This window comes from Dendrobates tinctorius, unplaced genomic scaffold, assembly GCF_039654945.1.
Source record: "Dendrobates tinctorius isolate UK_male_01 unplaced genomic scaffold, ASM3965494v1 ptg000030l, whole genome shotgun sequence".
Lineage (NCBI taxonomy): Eukaryota > Metazoa > Chordata > Amphibia > Anura > Dendrobatidae > Dendrobates > Dendrobates tinctorius.
Genome location: NW_027361698.1, coordinates 23322991 through 23342768, shown reverse-complemented (window position 1 = coordinate 23342768; position 19778 = coordinate 23322991).

Sequence of the window (19778 nt, the reverse complement as noted above, 5' to 3'; positions counted from 1 at the left end):
TCTCATCTTAATTTACAGTTAAAAGGGTCTTTATATCAATTCAAACCAACAAAAACTTCATACTTTGCATAGGAAATGTGTACAAGGGAACTGTGGGTTCATAACATTTTGTATAGAGTCTATGTGGGGCATAACACTATATATAGGTAAGCTGTGGAGATACCATACTGTGTATGGGGAGCTGTGGGGGCATCATACTGTGTATAGAGGAGCTTTACATGGGGGGATATTATTACTGTACATGGTAGACTCAGTGGACATTATTACTGTAACTGGGGGCTCAAGGGACATTATTAAATATTAAATGGGCACTTAGAAATCATTATTTTTATAGAGGCACTCAGAGTATTGTGACTATGAAAGGTCACACAAGGGGTCATTGGTACTTTCTAAGGGGCAAACTGTGTGCACTGTTCTATGGGACATTTGTACAGGGCATTCTTATTTTTAAAAAAAAAATATTTTACAATCTAAAGGGCACAAAAGAGGTATTTTAGTTTGTAAAGGGCAAATTAGTTTGCATTATAATGTGGGACACTAAGAAGAGCACTGTTTATGTGCTACACAGCAGGTGTAGTGATAGACACAGATATGACAATAGTGACTCAGCATTGGGGTGACAGTAGGATGAGGAGTTTGTGCAGGTGAGGAATAGATGGGGACAGTCCTGGAAATGTGACAAATAAAGTGTGTCTTTGTTGTAAACTCTGTAGAGGTGTTGTGATGTAATAATACGGCCAGGTGGTAGACACATCAGCACATTCCGTACTCACTGCGCTGTCAGCTGCTTCTTCCCTGGTGCGTCCCCCATTCTTCCTGGAGTTCAAAGAACTGGAGGCAGAGCCCAGGATAACTTCAAACAATAAAGATTTATTTTCTTCAGGAGACAGCACATCCAATACACCTGTAGCACACTTGATACGGTACCAGCAATACATTTTCCACAGCTTTCGCTAGCTTCTTCTGCTTCACCGGAATAGGCCACAAAGTTACAACGGGACGAGGAGCCCGGTGAAAACGGCACTTAAACCTATCTTCCTGGAACCGACTTCAGCCCAGACATGGAAATAATCATCTTTTGGTTATCCTGCCCACGCATTCGCTGGTGGCCCACTCTTCTACTTCTTCAGCACCCAGACTTCTGCTGACACTTAATAAGTAACTTCTTCACTGACTTCTTCACTATGTTTCTGCAGATACCATTCACTTTACTCTTATCGTCTCTGCTCAATTCTCCCACTGTCTACTATGGACGGCTGGGGGTTCTGCTTCATATGTTGTGTGGCAGCTAAGCAGCTCAGGCACAAGACATCTGAGCAGCATCAGGGGCTACCCCCCCGACTCACTGTTACCAGGAAATCTGTCTAGCTAATTTCCCAGCTACCACTCCTGCAATTAACCTCTAAAGTGTCCTACAACTATGCTTTCGTATGCAATGTACTCAGTGCCCCCATCTAGTGGCCTTTTCCCTAACTGCACTGCCCCTAAATTACATATAGCAATATGGCAATAGACACGTATATACAGCTTACGTATAATGCACAGATACGTGAATACGACACATTCAAATATGGCAATTATGTACAAGTAAACAGTAGTATCAACATTTAAAGAGCTAGGCCCTGACCCTCTTAAAGTGGCTGGAACAAGTTGTTATAGCGGTCATGGCCATATGGAAAAGATAGGAAAAGTGAACCACTTCATCAGAATGACACTTATACCTCATCTAATATAACTGCACTGTACTTTATTATATGCTCTTGGGAGTAGTATCTACCACTATATGGGCACATATGGTGATAATATCAAGACAGGTCTTTTGTATGCAGACTTATTTTGAATAGCAGCATGGTCATCCGTTGAGGTTCCCTTAAAACCACAATTAAGGTGTGCAACCATAGTTGTAATCATGCTTACCTGGTTAGAGGCCTACTCAGAAGTTTCTCTCCCCTCCCCTCCAACTGATCCCCTAGCTACGATTCTGGTGCTGTTTTCTAGAGAAATTTAAATGATTGCTCTGGAGTTAAAATGGTTTACTATCCTATGCCTAGGAAGAAGTCTATCAAATTGGTGGAAGATGCATAACAGTGTAAGGCTGTTTCTCAAACTTGTAGCTCTGTGAAGAGTAATGCTAATGCTACAGCATATAATATACTTTAGATAATTGTTTGATTCTAACTTTGTAGCAGCAAAGCATGAACATGCCCTCAGCCAAGCAAACTCAAATAAGACATGGTTTGACAACTTTGATGTGAAGAAACTTAAGTGACCTACACAGAGCTCTAGCCTCAAAACCACCAAGCACCTTTGAGATCAAATAAAATACTGACTAACTGTAAGACATACCTTCTGCAAACATCATCATTGGCTGACTTCTCAGTGTCTTTTTGCTGAGTGAGCACACATTTTTATAGACATACTCACTCCAAAATTTTGAGGAAAGCTTCCCGAATTAAAGAAAGCCACAAAAGGAGTGCAGCTTCTTTGTTTGTCTCCGTTCTTAAACTTGAACCCTTAACAACCCCTTCATGCCATGGCCATTTACTGTTTTTTTCATTTCCATTTTTTCCTTCCCTTCCTGCAAGAACCATAACATTTTGATTTTTCCATCAATATAGCCAATCAAAGGCTTTTTTTTGCAGGACAAATTGTGCTTTTACTATATACAGGGTGGGCCATTTATATGGATGCACCTAAATAAAATGTGAACGGTCGGTGATATCAACTTGCTGTTTGTGGCACATTAGTATATAGGAGGGGGAAACTTTTCAAGATGGGTGGTGACCATGGTGGCCATTTTGGATCCAACTTTATTTTTTCAATGGGAAGAGGGTCATGTGACATCAAACTTATTGAGAATTGCATAAGAAAAGCAATGATGTGCTTGGTTTTAGCCTAACTTTATTCTTTCATGAGTTATTTACAAGTTTATGACCACTTATAAAATGCATTCAAAGTGCTGCCCATTGTGTTGGATTGTCAATGCAACCCTCTTCTCCCACTCTTGACACACTGATAGCAACACCGCAGAAGAAATGCTAGTCTAAGGGGGTCAGATTCCTTGTAGGAATGCTCGGCCCTGATATTCGGACCTGATCTCCTGACATGATTCTTCCCATTGGAAAAAATAAAGTTGGATTCAAAATGGCCGACTTCAAAATGGCCACCATGGTCACCACCTATCTTGAAAAGTTTTCCCCCTCCCGCATACTAATGTGCCATAAACAGGAAGTTGATATCACCAACCATTCCCATTTTATTTAGGTGTATCCATATAAATGGCCCACCCTTTAGTGTACTTAAAAACAGGAAAAAAAAATCCAAGTGAGTTAAAATTACAAAAAAGTGCAATTCCACAACTGTTTTTTGGATTTTTCATTTACCATGTTCCCTATATGGTAAAATTGACCTGGCAATATGATTCCTCTGGTAAGTACAAGTACGCAGATATCAAACGTGTATAGCTTTTTTTTTATTCAAGTGATTTCGTAAAAAATTACGAAATTTGTATGCAAAAAAAGTTTTTGCATTCGTCGCCATTTTCCGAAACCCATAGTGTTTTCATTTTTTGGGATATGGTGCTGGGTGATGGATTGTTTTTTGTGCACTAAGCTGACATTTTAATCAATACCATTTTGGGTAGATACGATGTTTTGATTGCCTGTTATTGCATTTTACTGCAATGTTGTGGCAATAAATTCTGGTGCTTCGACTCTTTTTTCTCGTTTCACCATTTACTGATCTGATTAATTTTTTCTTCTGGGAATTTAATTACTGTATTTTTTGGATTGTAAGATGCACTTTTTCCCAAAAACTTTTTTGGGGAAAATGGGGGTGCGTCTTATAATGTAGATATACCTTGCTGGTACTATTGCTGCAGGCCGCAGGCTGGGATGAGGGGGTGTCCGGTGGTGCTGCAGGTGCCAGGTGGTGCTACAGGGGTGTCCGGTGCTGTGAGGGTATCCAGCGGTGCTGCTCGATGCTGCAGTGGGTGTCTCCGGTGCTGCAGGGGTTCTGTCGACATTTTGTAAAAGGCAAGAGGCCCTGCAAGTTCCATGTTTTCTCCTGTGCGGCGGACTCTGGGAAAATGGCTAGGAGTCCACCACACAGGAGCATACATTCATTGTATGGAAACAACTGCACTCATCCTAATAAGTGACATATCCCGGAAACTGGAATATCAGCTGCTACCTCATGCTGACTTCATATTACATAATAAAAACCTGCTCACAGATCCCCTCTAACATCTTTTGTATAAAGTTGAAAAGAGCTCGGCTTTGAAAATGAATCAAGAGTTGTCCTAGTAGTGGATAACCCCTTTAATATGCTATAAAGACAGTATATAAGAAGGTAATATTTTCCCCACAGAATACTCCACGTCATCTCGCACAGGCGGCAAAGCTGCACCTGCAGGGGTGATGCTGCAGACCGGGTGTAGCTGAAATGGCTGGCTACTGGAGTGGCTGCGCTGCCTGCTCTGTAGAGGCTGCTCCACAGGCCTTGCCATTGCTGCAAAAGTGGTGGGGACAGTGATGGGCTGTCCACTAATGATGTGATGATGCTGCGTGGGTGGATCTCGGGGCCGGCTCAGATGCCTGGCCCTGAACAAAGGATTAGGGGTGGGCTTGGAGATGGGTGGGCCTATGCGGTGATGCTGGGCAGAAGTGGGCGGAGCCACTGGCCGGCTCTGATGCCCAGGACCCAGCAAACAAGAAGGGGTGGGTGTGCGGGTGGGCGGATCATTGGAGGAGGAAGTGGGTGGAGCCACCGCCTGACTCAGCCACCCAGGACCCAGTAAACAAGAACTGGTGGGCATGCAGATGGGCGTTTCACTGGGGGAGGAAGTGGGCGGAGCCACCGTTTGGCTCAGACCACCAGAGGATAGTAATGGCGCCATGCTCTGTGGCCTACATGCGATGCCACGGGCTGATGCATGCAGGAGAGAATCCTGTATCTGAGCAGCGGCCCGGGCGTGGCGCCGAAAGGTGGAACCCTCGCCCACATGAAGCCACTCAGGCAGGCGCTTAGTTCTGAAAGAGCGCCTGCTGGAGCGCGGCTTCTGACTAGAGGTGGTGGTGGAAGCAGCGGATGCCTGGCCATCTGGAGATGGCAGAGGAGAGGATAGTGAAAGAACTGGGCAGTAATTGGACGGGCCAGGCGAGGACGGGGCATGTAAGGATGGAGGGGAAGCATTCGGAGGCAGAGCTGACGTAGTGAGTAACGCAGGGGCGGCGTGTGCTAAGGGCAGTGCAGGAGCAGGTAAAGGGGCAGGAGGGGACACAGTGGACGGGCCAGAAGAGGGCGGTGCATGTGAGAATAAATGTGACACATGCGGAGGCAGAGCAGAAGGAGTGGGTGACACAGGGGCTGCGTGTGCTCCAGGCAGCACCGGAGCAGGGGGAGACAAAGGAGCCAGTGGCCTAGGAGAGGATTGAGCCTTGGGGGATAAAGGAGAGGCCAGCGGCGACAGGGGATTAAGAGAGGGCACAGGCGGGTGATTATATCATTCAGATAAAAGGGATATAATACATGGATCACCCACCTGTGCTGCTCTCTGCCACAGGGCCGCGATCACTGCCTCAGACATGGCCTCAGGGATTACTGAACAAAAGCTTCTAGGTATCAGCCGGGGAGGAAAGAGAAAGACCCCCACCCCAGCACCTGAATTTAACCCCTGAGGGTGTGGCCAGATGCCCCTTCCTCTCACTTCCCATTGGTCAGTGGGGCATCCTAATTATGGCATCACCTGGGGAGGGGGAGTAGTGTGAGGGGGGAGGCACTGCACGGAGTTCGCTTATCATCAAATCCATGGGGGCGCTACAGTCAGAGGCACGATCCTTATTCAGTACAGTGCCTGCCATTTCAAAGCTTGCCCTACAATAATCATCATATACATTGCTGTTACTTTGTGGCCTTTTCATTTCAGGACTGAGTCGTTTTGAGAAAATCTTTTGTTTTACATTTAGCGGCATATATTAAGTGTGGTCATCCATATGACCTGCTGTATGTCCATCTAAAGTGTGTACACACACATATAATGAAAACCCCATTAAGTGTCTGATTAAACACAATCAATAATATGGATTTTGGAAGGCTCAAGTCAAGTTAAAGAATATTCCATGCATCAATGTAAGTTGTATACACATTGAATAATGCTGCAGGCAGAAAACCAGACATCCCAGCTGGCTGATTTGTTGTCCTGATTAATTGGCAGGAAAATTTTCATGTTCCGCCCTGGTGCCTCCAACAAATGCAAGTAATTTTATGGGAATAGGGAGACTTGTAAACGGTTTGAGAATCAATAGAACAGCTATAGTATAGATATATTGTTTATGTAGTTTATGCTTCTTTATAACATTACTGAGATATTGCTAAGTCAATTCTATAAGTTTATTCAAGAGACTGCATTGACATTACAATAAGTGATTTTTATGGTGCCACTTCTTATTCATGGATTTTATGCTACTACATGATGTTTTAATGGTGTTAACTTATGGTAATGATTGCATTGCAAGAGTTACATAGGTAAACATGTTCAAAAACAAGTAACAAGTAAAAATACTTTCATTGATGTCAAAAATAAGATTCCATAATGAAGTTTATTTTCATTATTTAGCATCACCCTAGAAAAAAATTGTCCAGAATGGAAATGATGTTCTATAATATTGTATTACCAATTTTACAACGTTATATCTATATCATATTTGTCTGATTTTTGCTGGCAACACAGTTTAAAAAATGTATTAAAATTCATTTAGATTTACTGAAAATATCACTTTGAAATTAAATATAGCTAACATTGTGATGGTGGAATCAATTGCCATGTTCAAGATTCACAAAAAATTAAGTAATCAGCAAACTTATTTTTTTAAATAACAGAACCTTAAGTTCAAATTCACACACTACATTTAGGTTTATTTGTTGCAAAATATTTGGGTCGATTTTTTCTCCTTGAAGCCAGGTTTGCAGATGTTTGTGGTATAATTGTAAGAACATGTGCAAGAACATAAATACTTTTATACACATAGCATTTTGTTTGTGGCATTTTTGTCAGGAGCCTTTTTTCAAAATGCAACACTCTACTAGTATGGTGTTTTAACTTTGGAAATCTATGTTGGAGTGGCAAAGCAATCCTGATATTAATATGAGCATTTCGCTCATCAATAGAGTGAAAGAGCTCATGAGTAGAGTTGAGCGAATATGGTATGTTCGGAAATGATCGCCGAATCTGAATTTGCCATGTTTGAGCCATATTGGTACCTTATTCATGCCGATTTTATGTTTGATGATCGGTTCCAAATATGTTCCCTCATTTCTACTCCCATTGACTCCAATGACGTTCAGCTGTGTTTGGCAAATATTGTAAATACAATATAAAGGTACCGTTACACCTAGCGACTCACCAGCGATCCCGACCAGCGATATGACGCGGTCAGGATCGCTGGTGCATCGCTAGGTGGTCGCTAGTGAGCTGCCACAAAGGCAGATCTCACCAGCGACATCGCTGGGGACGGGGGTCGCTACTTACCTGTCAGACGCGGCGATCCTGCATCCTCCCGCCCGGCTCCACGCATCGCTCATAGTCACAGCAGGAAGCGCCGCAGGAAGTGACCGACGAGGAATGATCCAGGAGCTTCTCGCACGATCAGCGATAACCAGCGGGGGAGCCGGTCGGAGGTAAGTATCACATGCAGCGATATCGCTGTCACAAAATCGGTGACTTTACAGCGATATTGCTAGCGATATCGCAGTGTGTAATGGGGGCTTAAGCCGCCGATCATAATCTGAAAAATTCGCTCAACTCTGCTCATGAGTAGTCCAAGTGTATTACATCTCAATCCACTTAGCTTGACTAACAGCTAATGATTATTCTGAGGAGGATGAGATATCAGCAGGGGGAAAAACACTGCCAGCTGTCCATCAGGCAAGGTGGGCACAGATTGAGCTAAACCTTCTAAAAGATTATACATTAATGGTGTTAGGGCTTGCGGATCGCACCAAATATAAATTATGAAAAGGTACGATCGCAACCAGGGGTCCACCATGCAGTGGTGGAGGAACCGCAGCTAGTAACCAATGGTGGAGCGATGCTGCGTGCAAGCACAGTAAAAACACGAGTTAAATGTCACTCCATGTGGAAAGAATGCAAAGTACCTGCTCGGTTGCTCCACATAGAGGTGCAACAAGAGAGAGCACTCAAGTCTATAGACAAGAAAATTCTTAGTGCGTTCGAAACGTGTAGCTCCTAAGGGTCATGTGAACTTGTCCATCACTGCTTCATGCTTTTATCCATGACTGAATAAAATATTTTTGGATTGTTGGGAAGCTGGAATGAATTTTCTTGTCTATATCCACGTGTGACCGCACTGGTTCCGTGCTTTCCCACACCACATGCTGCAATAGAACAGGTGAGCTGGTTTTTCTTTTGCTTGTTCTTGGCACACAAGCCTATACCCTGTTAGGCTTCATAGGGATATAGTGACGCTAATTCGGGTCCCTATAGCTACCCCTAAGGAAAGTCTAGGCTGGTGGTTGAGCTTGCTCTGATACACGGTGTGCGATCGGCACATACGAGTTAGGACGCCAGGTTCAGATGCTAAGCCAAGTGGGAGTTCCCACCCTACACTGCCTAAAAACACACTCGCAGTGCTAGTAGCAGCACACGTGCACACAGGGTGGTAACCTATCCATCAAGACACCAACCACAAATTTTCTTAGTGCACCGACGCCCGCTTCTGGGAACCTATTATATGTTACGTTTAGGTCCAGTCAGACAGACAGAACCAGATAAATCCGGACCTGCCACGTCACCGAGCTGCTGACGACCGACCACCAATGAGAGGTCGAGACCTCTTGAGCATGCTCAGTAGGGAGAAATCTGGACTTAGCCTTTGGAACGTCTCTTCGCTGCTGCCTGATGCTAGTTGCTATAGCTTTGGCTGGAGAGCAAGCAGTAAGCAAGCGCACGAGTCTGAGCAAGATGCTGAGACCGATGTCTTTGCTGAGCAGCCTCCACTGTGGCTGGAGCAGAATGGGAGTGCGCAGAGGCAGACAAAGCTTGGGATCCACCCTGTGCAGCAGGAGAATGCTGGTGCATAACACATAGGTTTCCACTTTAAGAAATTACAAGCAAACTGCCATAAAACACAATGTAATAAGAGTATGTTTCCACGTTCAGTATTTTGCTGCATACAGCTGCAGCATCCAGATGTTACAGCATAGTGGAGGGGATTTTATGAAATCCCATCTACACTATGAGTTCAAAGACGCAGGTTGCAGACCTGCGTAACCGGACATGCAGCGCGTCTGTACATGTCTCCGCAAAATAAATAACACAGCCTAATGTATAGGATGCGGTGATTCTGCATGTGTTCAATGAACACATGCAGAATCACCATGCGTACAATGCCGACAGCGATTGGACGGCGCGGTCACGTGCCGCGTCCAAAGCGCTGCCGGAAAAAGCCTGCGGTAACATACCCTAAAACGACACCTCCACAGGTATTTTTTGGATGTATTTTTGCATTCTGAATCAAGCAAGAAACCTTATGAGAATCTGGACTACCACTGACTTAAAGACTAAATGTCAGATTCAGAAATATACTAAAACATCAGTTTTATTCAATATGTGTTTAAAAAGGAGTACTTAGTAAGCAATCATATAATCTAATGGCTAAAACATGGTCACTCAACTAAAAATACAATGAAGGGGTACTGTTGTATTGTTGAATACTTTCTGTGTCTCTACCCTACCTCAATTGTTAGGGCCCCACAGGGTCAGACAGTGCAAGTTGACATTCGAGCAGGGGTGCCACTGTGCCAACTTCCACAGCAAGGCAGGGTCATATTAGTCCATTGATGGAGAAAATAAATATACCCTCATTGTATTTTTAAGTGAGTGACCATGTTTTGGCCACTAGATTATATGCTTGTTTGGTTAGTACTCTTTTTTAGCACATCTTGAAAAAAAGTGATGTTTTAATATATTTCTACATCTGACATTTAGTGTTTAAGTGAGAGTCCAGTTTTTCTTACACTAATTGTTTACAAATCGGTGAAAAAAGAAAATCTTATGAGAGTCTGGTTTACAACATAAAGAATCATAACTTTGAGTTTTGTAGGTTGAGGTTCATCCAAGGCTTCATTCAAATATGTGCTTTTGACATAAGTGTTCAATGTCCTTTACGGTTAGAACATGTACCCATTATAGTCTATGTGACAGTTTGCATATTCGTGTATTTTTGAGAGCCATGTGCCCACAAAAATGTCACAGAGAAATCTCTATCTTTATTCCAGTGACAGCTCAAAAACAGACCTACAACTCTATGGGTCAGTGAAAATCATAGACAGTACATGGTCTAAGGTAAAGGTCTCAAACACGCAGATCATGGGCTCTGTTTTGCGGCCCTCGAACCCCGACACATTCGTATCCAGCAAGCCAGGGGCCACCAACATCAGCGCTTGTTTTCAACTGATTGTGCATCCTTGGACGCACATTCAATTGAAATGCATCAAATGATACCAGCTTTCTGTACCGCAATACCAATACCATCGACAGGCCAATCAGAGGCCAGCAGCTGATGTGACAAACCCTCCTCGATCTGAATGGTTTCCTCAATGAAAATAAAAACACTTATAATTGCTGTTGCAGTGGTGTCATCACTCGTGTTCCCAGGGCTCATGGGCAGTTGTTATGACATGTGAGCCATGTGCCCAATCAGTACTGGCTTTTTTGCTTGCATGTATATGAGTTGGTGACTCTAGGTTAAGCACCTGTTCACACAATATTTATGCTTGGATATGACGGTCAGTTTTTGAAATTTGTATTCATTTACTTTCTGACTGAGCACCCCACCTGTTAGACGCAGGCGTTTTTAATCAAATCAGGGCCACTTCCCCTCCACAGAGATATAGACTTCAGTCTAAACAGAGGATTTTTCATAGGTTCCCATTCAGATGGAGACTTCAGTCTTAGTGAGGGGTTGGCATAGGCAGTGACTTGGAAAACGAGAAATGCCTTAATGTTGGCTTCAAGGTACACATAACTTGGCCATTTTATGCGCTAAACTTTCTCAATTTTTCATATTTCTAATGCAGTAATGCAATTCATTTTTCATATTTGCATGTTATGGCGCTACAGTGTGCTTCCTTTTTTGCTTGCAATCAGTACTGGCGTCACTATCCCCACCGTTGGACATATGTATAATCAAGAGGAAGTCAAGGCTGTAGCTGGCTGCTCACTTCCTCTTCATTACTAATATGTCTGAAGGCAGAGACAGTGACGCCAGCACTGATTGGGCGCAGGGCTCACGTGTCATAACAACTGCACATAAGGCATGGTTCAAAGCATGTCAGTACCCCCATCTAAATTTCAGAAACTTTGAGCTGTCCACATTGAGCCATTATCTCTGCAGGACTTTTAACACGCTACTAGAGTGATGTCTCTAATTAAGGGTGCATTTACATTGGCCGATAATCAGAAACTGATGTTCCAAGGAATGCCTGTTTCTCAATCAGGTTGTGTAAACAGGCTGCTAATCGCCAAACAAATGATCACAATGCTCATTTGCCTGGTGAATTTATTTTGAAAAGCTTGCTTTGAAATCATTGCAGGCATTTATCAAACCCCCCAAATATAAAATAATGAAGGTTGCACTTCTAATAGTAAAGTGCCAAGTCTTTTGACTTTTTTAGCACATATAGCAGCATTTCATTTTATAATATGGACATTTCTCAAGTCAACCTGTTTAAACAAACTATTGTATGACCACCACCAATCGGCTCTGGTGTAGCTCTGTCTGTCTGTCTATCTATCTATTTGTATCTAGCTATCTATTTATCTATCATCTATCTATCATCTATCTATATATATCTATCCATCCCATATCTATCTACCCATCTATCTATTTTTTATCTATTTGGGTGAATTAAGAGACTACTATTCTGGAAAATCTATGGTTAAATGAAAAAAAAATATTACTAAGGGATAAATGTGTGAAGACAACTAAAGCCATATCTCATTTCAAATAACACAGCTCCCTCACCTAGCCCATAAGTAGACAGGGTGCAAAATGTTTATTTTATTTGGACCAGTACTAAAGATGTGAAGAAGGGGACAGCACTGACATCCAGCTGTTGTTTTTCTTGAAGAAGTCCCAGCTCCCCGTGTGGAGAAACTAGACTTGAGAGATGAGCTGGCTGAGACAAATGTTCTGTCTACACATTAAGTGGCAGCTGGTTATTACACGACTCCCAGTTGGATGAACACTTGCTATTGACAATAAGGTAATATAAGGACCATGCAGAGCAATCAGGATGGGAATGTGAATGAAAAATCTTTAATCTGAAATCACAGCTGTCAGAGTTATATTAGAGAACATGAAAGTTGCATTTGCCGTTGGAATAAATGGGTCCCTAATGTCAACTTTCTCGCAAAGTCTATCTCATGGCTATATATTTTGTACAAGGACTTCTTGCCACCCACAAATCACAGTTCAATTCACTTCATTAAAACGATATACGGGTAAAATTATGGTTTGATCTCTACAAAGCATTGTAATATGTTTTAGAGAAACAAATTCATAAGAGACTTCCCATATAATCTTTGGATATGACCATACTTAAAAAATGAGCCAAACTGTGACTTTTTTTTGCAATATATGAACATTTCTATTATTTTTCACAAACGAGCCTGAGACAGAAATTACTGATTTACATGGGAAGTGATATGTAGCTTATGAAATCTCTGTTCATACAGCTGAAAGTAAAATAGATTCTATTTGTGTTGGCTCATAAGGAAAAAAAAAACAGCTTCTAATTATTTGATACCATGTTGATTGGACAGAATTGTTTAAAATGGCAGCTTCTCTTTTTTTCATCAATTATTACTTCTGATAGAATACACTGAGATGCTCTCTTCTTTTAATAGATAAATTTAATTATTTAATGTACTATTTAAATACTGTTGTGCTTCTATAAATGTCAACCATTAGATTACTAATGAAGTATAATACCATAAATCCACTCAACAACTTAAGGCTATTTACCTTGCTGGCTTCTTGCTGTCTGGCTGTGTATTGAATACATGATAAAATCTTTTTAAATGTGAGTTTACAAGGTTCAAAAAAAATTTTCCAAATGTTTTATTTCCATCAAATATGATGCAATTCCAACTCATGTAGAATTTTATGTACCGGCAAATTCAAATAGTTTGTGATTCCATTTGCATGAATCAGTTCCCAAAATGCTGCCGCTATTATAAATATTACAGAAGATTGCATCAGTCAAAGAATGCTCACTTGACCTCAAGCGTGACTGCTCATGTTTACCCATAGTGCTTTGCAAGATGTCAAAGCTCACAACTCAGTAATAGAGATAGGGAGAGAAAGCTCTAAACAATAGACAAATACTCCAGACATTTATGTGTTATACAAATAAAGCACTGAAGAAGATGTGCATAGTAGTTTTTTTTAACAATGCTGACATTCAGTTTATAGGTGGATAAAAAACAGAAGTGCCAGACTCATGATTGAACAGCGATATGATGTAGCTGGTACTTGCTCTGCTGTGTTTGAATTAAAATGACACCATTTTTATTTTTAATTCACTGCAAAGCGGTAGCTAGCCGGCACAATATTTTTATAGCAAAAAAATCTGAAATCAGAGTCAAAGATGGTGTGCTTGCATGTCACAAGCAGTTGTACTGATTTCTTGCAGTTCCTGTGCAATCGTTTTTGTGAAGGAGGAATACCATCATTTTTTTTTCTAAAGTGCAAAATAGAGTTGAGCGACTTTTGGTTTTTTAGGGTCGCGTTTCGTTTCGTGAAACCCGACTTTTCCAAAAGTCGGGTCGAGCAAGATCGTCCGATTATAGGGAAAAGTCGGGGTCGTCCCGAAACACGAAACCCAATGTAAGTCAATGGGGAATAAAAGTCGGCAGTGAGAGGAGGACAGGAAACACACCAACAGTGCCCATTTGAATGCCAAAAGCATCAATTCTTCTTACTTAAGCTTGTCAACCTTAATTAACTTCATAATACAAGTTACGCACTGAAAAATGGGGGTTATTTGGCTACAGTTGTGGGGGGGAGGGCTGGCTCCAGGTTTTCATGTGCCCTGAGCGAAAGAGCGCCCCTTTAACACATACCACAACTCGTCATGCTCCGATACGGCAGAGAAATAGCGGTATAGTACAATGAAAAATACTTCACTTTTTACATCTCATGACGAGGCCCATCTGTTTCTCCATACAGAATGATTGGTCCCATATAATGTTTGAAACAGTATATGATGAGCTCCACATAATGCTACAGTATATGTTGGTCCCCATGGATGAAGCTCCACTGTCTTATGGGCCCAAATAATGCTCCAAACATAATGGGCCCCATTTCTAATGCTCTAGTGTATAATGGGCCCTGTAAATGCTGCTCCAGTGTCTGATGTCCACCTTTGGAATGTTCCAGTGTATGGTGGGCCCCATCTATCATTCTCCAGAGTATAGTGCTCCCCAAAAATTGCTGTCCCAACATTGAAAACAATCAAATAAGTCTCCTCGCTAGGGAATCCCTGTACTTGTCTGGACTCCTCGTCGTCCCCATCTTCCATCTCACTGCACAGTACTTCAACTTTGCAAGTGCTGTGATCCTGAGCAAGCAGGGGGGGCCCACTCGTTGGCGACGGCACTGGCACAGGGCCCCTGATAGTACGGTGGTGTGTCTGATGGCGGGTGGGCCGAACCAGCACTTTCATCTGCAGCTTCCTCTTTGTCACCATGTAAGATGGAACTGTATATGGGAAGGGTAACCTGAGTTTCATCAGGGTCAGATTCAGGCCGTGTAGCGTGCGAGGGGAATGTAGTGGTCTGGGTCAATGTACCAGCAGATTCATCGAGCAGTGGCTGGGCATCAGTGCACTTGTGTCGCCCCCAGGAGTACGGTCGCCACAGTGGCATTACCTTCTTCCTAGGGAGTGTGATGTCATGCTTGGGAGCAACGAATGATCTCTCTAGCAGGTTAACTGATTGGGCGGCGTTATTCCCACGAGTCATGACCCTCCAAACAGCGTTCATGAAGGCAAAGTGTTTGTTTTACGTGGGCAGTATGGTTGCAAAGCTGAACTTTAAAGGAATGTCCAGAAGGGCACCACCAGGAGTGGAGCCTACGGTTAAATTCGACTCCACCTGGGAAACCTCAACCATGCCAGCTACAGAACAGATGCACACATTGCAAGCTTAATTCCGTTAACGAACGAGACTCCGTCATGCCCCACGGTCCGAGTCCGGCTTACTAGAGGGACACGTGAGGCTCTGGCACATGAGATTGGCCAATAACTGGTGTGTCATGCCCTTACATGTCCGTGACTGCATGTGCGCTACACTGAAAAGGCCAGCGTTTGTCGCTTACAGGTGCAGATAACCCGCTGAACAACGAGTGATGGGGATCACTGATTACAATTATTACCCGCGAACAATGATTTCCCAGTAAGTGCAGGTCAACCGCAATTCCGGAATTAGGCCTAACCGTCATTCCTGAAAAAATGAAAAACTTACGTGTGCAAACCACAGGTGCTGTAGCTTGCTTAACAGCTCGCCAGCCGTTCTCACGCCCAGTATGGATTACACGTGATTGCACAAAGGTGAGAAAGGGTACCGTATCCCCAGATAACATGTATGGATAGCGTACACATTCAAAATATATGTCTATACATCAGGAGGCAGGCTCAGATGGTGTTAGGCCCAGTATGGATTGCACGTGATTGAACAAAGGTTAGAAAGGGTACCGTATCCCCAGATAACATGTATGGATAGCGTACACATTCAAAATATATGTTTATACATCAGGAGGCAGGCTCAGACGGTGTTAGGCCCAGTATGGATTGCACGTGATTGTACAAAGGTTAGAAAGGGTACCGTATCCCCAGATAACATGTATGGATAGCGTACACATTCAAAATATATGTCTATACATCAGGAGGCAGGCTCAGATGGTGTTAGGCCCAGTATGGATTGCACGTGATTGCACAAAGGTTAGAAAGGGTACCGTATCCCCAGATAACATGTATGGATAGCGTACACATTCAAAATATATGTTTATACATCAGGAGGCAGGCTCAGACGGTGTTAGGCCCAGTATGGATTGCACGTGATTGCACAAAGGTTAGAAAGGGTACCGTATCCCCAGATAACATGTATGGATAGCGTACACATTCAAAATATATGTCTATACATCAGGAGGCAGGCTCAGACGGTGTTAGGCCCAGTATGGATTGCACGTGATTGCACAAAGGTTAGAAAGGGTACCGTATCCCCAGATAACATGTATGGATAGTGTACACATTCAAAATATATGTCTATACATCAGGAGGCAGGCTCAGACGGTGTTAGGCCCAGTATGGATTGCACGTGATTGCACAAAGGTGAGAAAGGGTACCGTATCTCCAGATAACATGTATGGATAGTGTACACATTCAAAATATATGTCTATACATCAGGAGGCAGGCTCAGACGGTGTTAGGCCCAGTATGGATTGCACGTGATTGCACAAAGGTGAGAAAGGGTACCGTATCCCCGGATAACATGTATGGATAGCGTACACATTCAAAATATATGTCTATACATCAGGAGGCAGGCTCAAACGGTGTCAGGCACAGTATGGATTTGACGGCCCAGACTACACAGCGGAGGAGCAGGGAGAGGTAAAGATTGCAAATGCTGGGGCCCTGCCCAAGCAAGGGGGGCCCACTCGTGGGCGTCGGTACTGGCACTGGGCCCCTCATAGTACGGCGGTGTGTCTGACGGCGGGTGTGCATCACCACCATCAGAGACACTTGATTGCACTATGAGGGACCCTGTGCCAGTGCCCGCGCCCAAGAGTCGGCCTACCCACCTGTCCAGGGCAACGGCACTCGCACGGTGTCGTGCGCTAGGTGGTGACCCCGGCCATGGGGGGGAGGCAGCACAGTTAGGGAGTTTTAGAAAGTGGCATATGTTGATGTTGGACATTTAGCTGATGCAAAAGGTGAAATAGGTCAAGTCCCAGGAAGAGGTGGACCAAAGCAAGCCATTTTTCTGTCACCCTTTGTGTCATCAGGGGAAGGTGGGACAAAATCCTTGGAAACCCATGCGTGGTTCATTTTAATGAAGGTTAGATCATCCACATTTTGGGTTGACAGACGGGTCCTTTTTTCTGTCAGGATTGATCCAGCTGCACTGAAGACTCTTTCCGATAGCACACTTACAGCTGGGCAAGCGAGCTCCTGTAAGGCATATTGTGCCAATTCAGGCCAGGTGTCCAGTTTAGCGGCCCAATAGTCAAAGGGGAATGACCTGTGTGGGAGAACATCGATATGGGAGGAAAAGTAGTTTGTAACCATAGTTGACAACTGCTGTCTCCTGTCACTTTCCATCGATGCAGTATTACCAGTTGTGTGAGCGGTACTTGAAAAATCAGTCCACAACATTGTCATGAAACCCCTGTCTCCAACGCCACTTTTGCTGTGTGCACCACGAACACCTCTGCCAAGCTGCCCCCGGCCCGTACGGCTCGTGTGAGAACCATCACCGCTGCTGTGTGCTGGGAATGCCTCAAGCAACCGATTTACCAGAGTTGCTTGTTTATTAGCCAATATTAGGTCAAGGTTCTCCTGTGGCATGATGTTTTGTAATTTGCCTTTATAGCGTGGATCCAGGATGCTGGCCATCCAGTAGTTGTCATCGTTCATCATTTTGGCAATGCGGGGGTCCCTTTTTAGGATCTGCAAGGCATAATCTGACATGTGGGCCAATGTTCCCGGTGTCAATGATGCACTGCGAGTGCTGGTTGGAGGAGCACTTTCTGGCAAATCCACATCCCTCCAGTCACGCACAAACCCTGTACCAGACCTTGCCACGCCAACATTTTCACTTGCCCCACGAGATGCATCCTCCTCCCCTAAGTAATCATCCCCATCATCCTCCTCCTCCTCCTCCTCTTCTTCCTCCACCTCGTCCAGGAGAGGTCCCTGAGCAGACAATGGCTGAATGTCATCAAGGATTCCCTCCTCCTCTTCCTCCTCATCAACATTGGCTGCAGAAGCCTGCTCCTTAAGGTGCGTCAAAGTTTGCATGAGCAGACGCATAAGTGGGATGCTCATGCTTAGGATGGCGTCGTCTGCGCTTACCAGCCGTGTGCATTCCTCAAAACACTGAAGGACTTTACAGAGGTCTTTCAGCTTCGACCACTGCACACCTGTCAACTCCATGTCTGCTCTCAAAGTGCCTGGCCGTGTATCCTCCCACAAATGCATTATGGCCTGCCTCTGCTCGCACAGCCGCTCCACCATGTGCAGGGTGGAGTTCCACCTTGTTGCAATGTCGATAATGAGGCGGTGGTTGGGAAGGTGGAGCAATCGCTGCAGCTTCTGCATACGAACGGAGTGTACAGGTGACCGGCGGATGTGCGCGCACAGTCTTCGCACCTTCTGGAGCAGGGCTGTTAACTCCGGATAATTTTTGAGGAAGCACTGCACCACCAGGTTCAAGTTGTGAGCCAAGCAAGGTATGTGGCTGAGTTTTGAAAGGGCTATGGCTGCCACAAAATTACGGCCGTTATCACTACCTACCTTGCCTGCCTCAAGATGTACACTGCCCAGCCATGACTCAGTTTGTCGCTTCAAGTACTCGGCCAGCACCTCGGCGGTGTGTCTGTCGCCCAAACACATCATCTGCAACACAGCCTGCTGACGCTTTCCACTAGCTGCTCAATAGGGGGACACCTCGTGTGCAACAGTGGCAGCTGCAGATGGAGTGCTCGTACGACTGCGCTATGTGGACGAGCTTTCGCTTCTGGAGGAGGAGGAGGAGGAGGGTCGAATGCCTACAGCCAACTGTTTCCTATACCGTGGGCTAGGCAGCACTGTCCCACCACCGCTGTCCCCTGTGGACCTGCATCCACCACATTAACCCAGTGCGCAGTGATGGACACGTAACGGCCCTGGCCATGCCGACTGGACCATGAATCAGTTGTGAGGTGCACCTTTCCGCTCACTGACTGCTTGAGTGCATGGACAATGCGGTCTTTCACATGATGGTGGAGGGCTGGGATGGCTTTGCGAGAGAAGAAGTGGCGACTGGGTAGGTCATAGCATGGTACTGCATAGGCCATGAGTTCGCGGAAAGCTGCGCTTTCCACCAACCGAAAGGGCATCATCTCAAACGAGATTAGTTTAGCAATGTGGGCATTCAAACCCAGTGTACGCGGATGAGAGACTGAGTACTTTCTTGACCTACTCATAGTGTCTGGAAGGGTGAGCTGGACTTGAGAGCTGCATATGGTGGAAGTAGTGGTGGACAGGGCGGACTGAGAGAGGGTTGATGATGGTGATGGAGTTGGTGTTCTTTCTGATGGCCTAGAATCAGTCTTTCGTTGATATAACAGTGGGATTCCCTGACTGCTGTGGCCTTGCAACGACACCTCAACATTTGCTGCTGTGCTAACCGGTGGGCTTACAGTGGGGGAAACAATGTAGCGTTGCTGACTACCTTCGTTGTGATCAGTTGCACATGTGGCACTTGAGGTTTGGTGTTGTGTCCACGCTTGCAAGTGCATGGTGTTTAAATGTCTAAGCATGCAACTGGTATTCAAATTTTTCAGATTTTTCCCTCGGCTAAAGGTCTTTGCGCACTTCTTACAGATAACCTTGGCCTGATCATGAGGATTTTGTTCAAAAAAGTGCCACACTGCACTCTTCCTACTTTGGCAGACATTTTGTGGCCTAGCACGCTGTGATCTTTTGACCCTCTG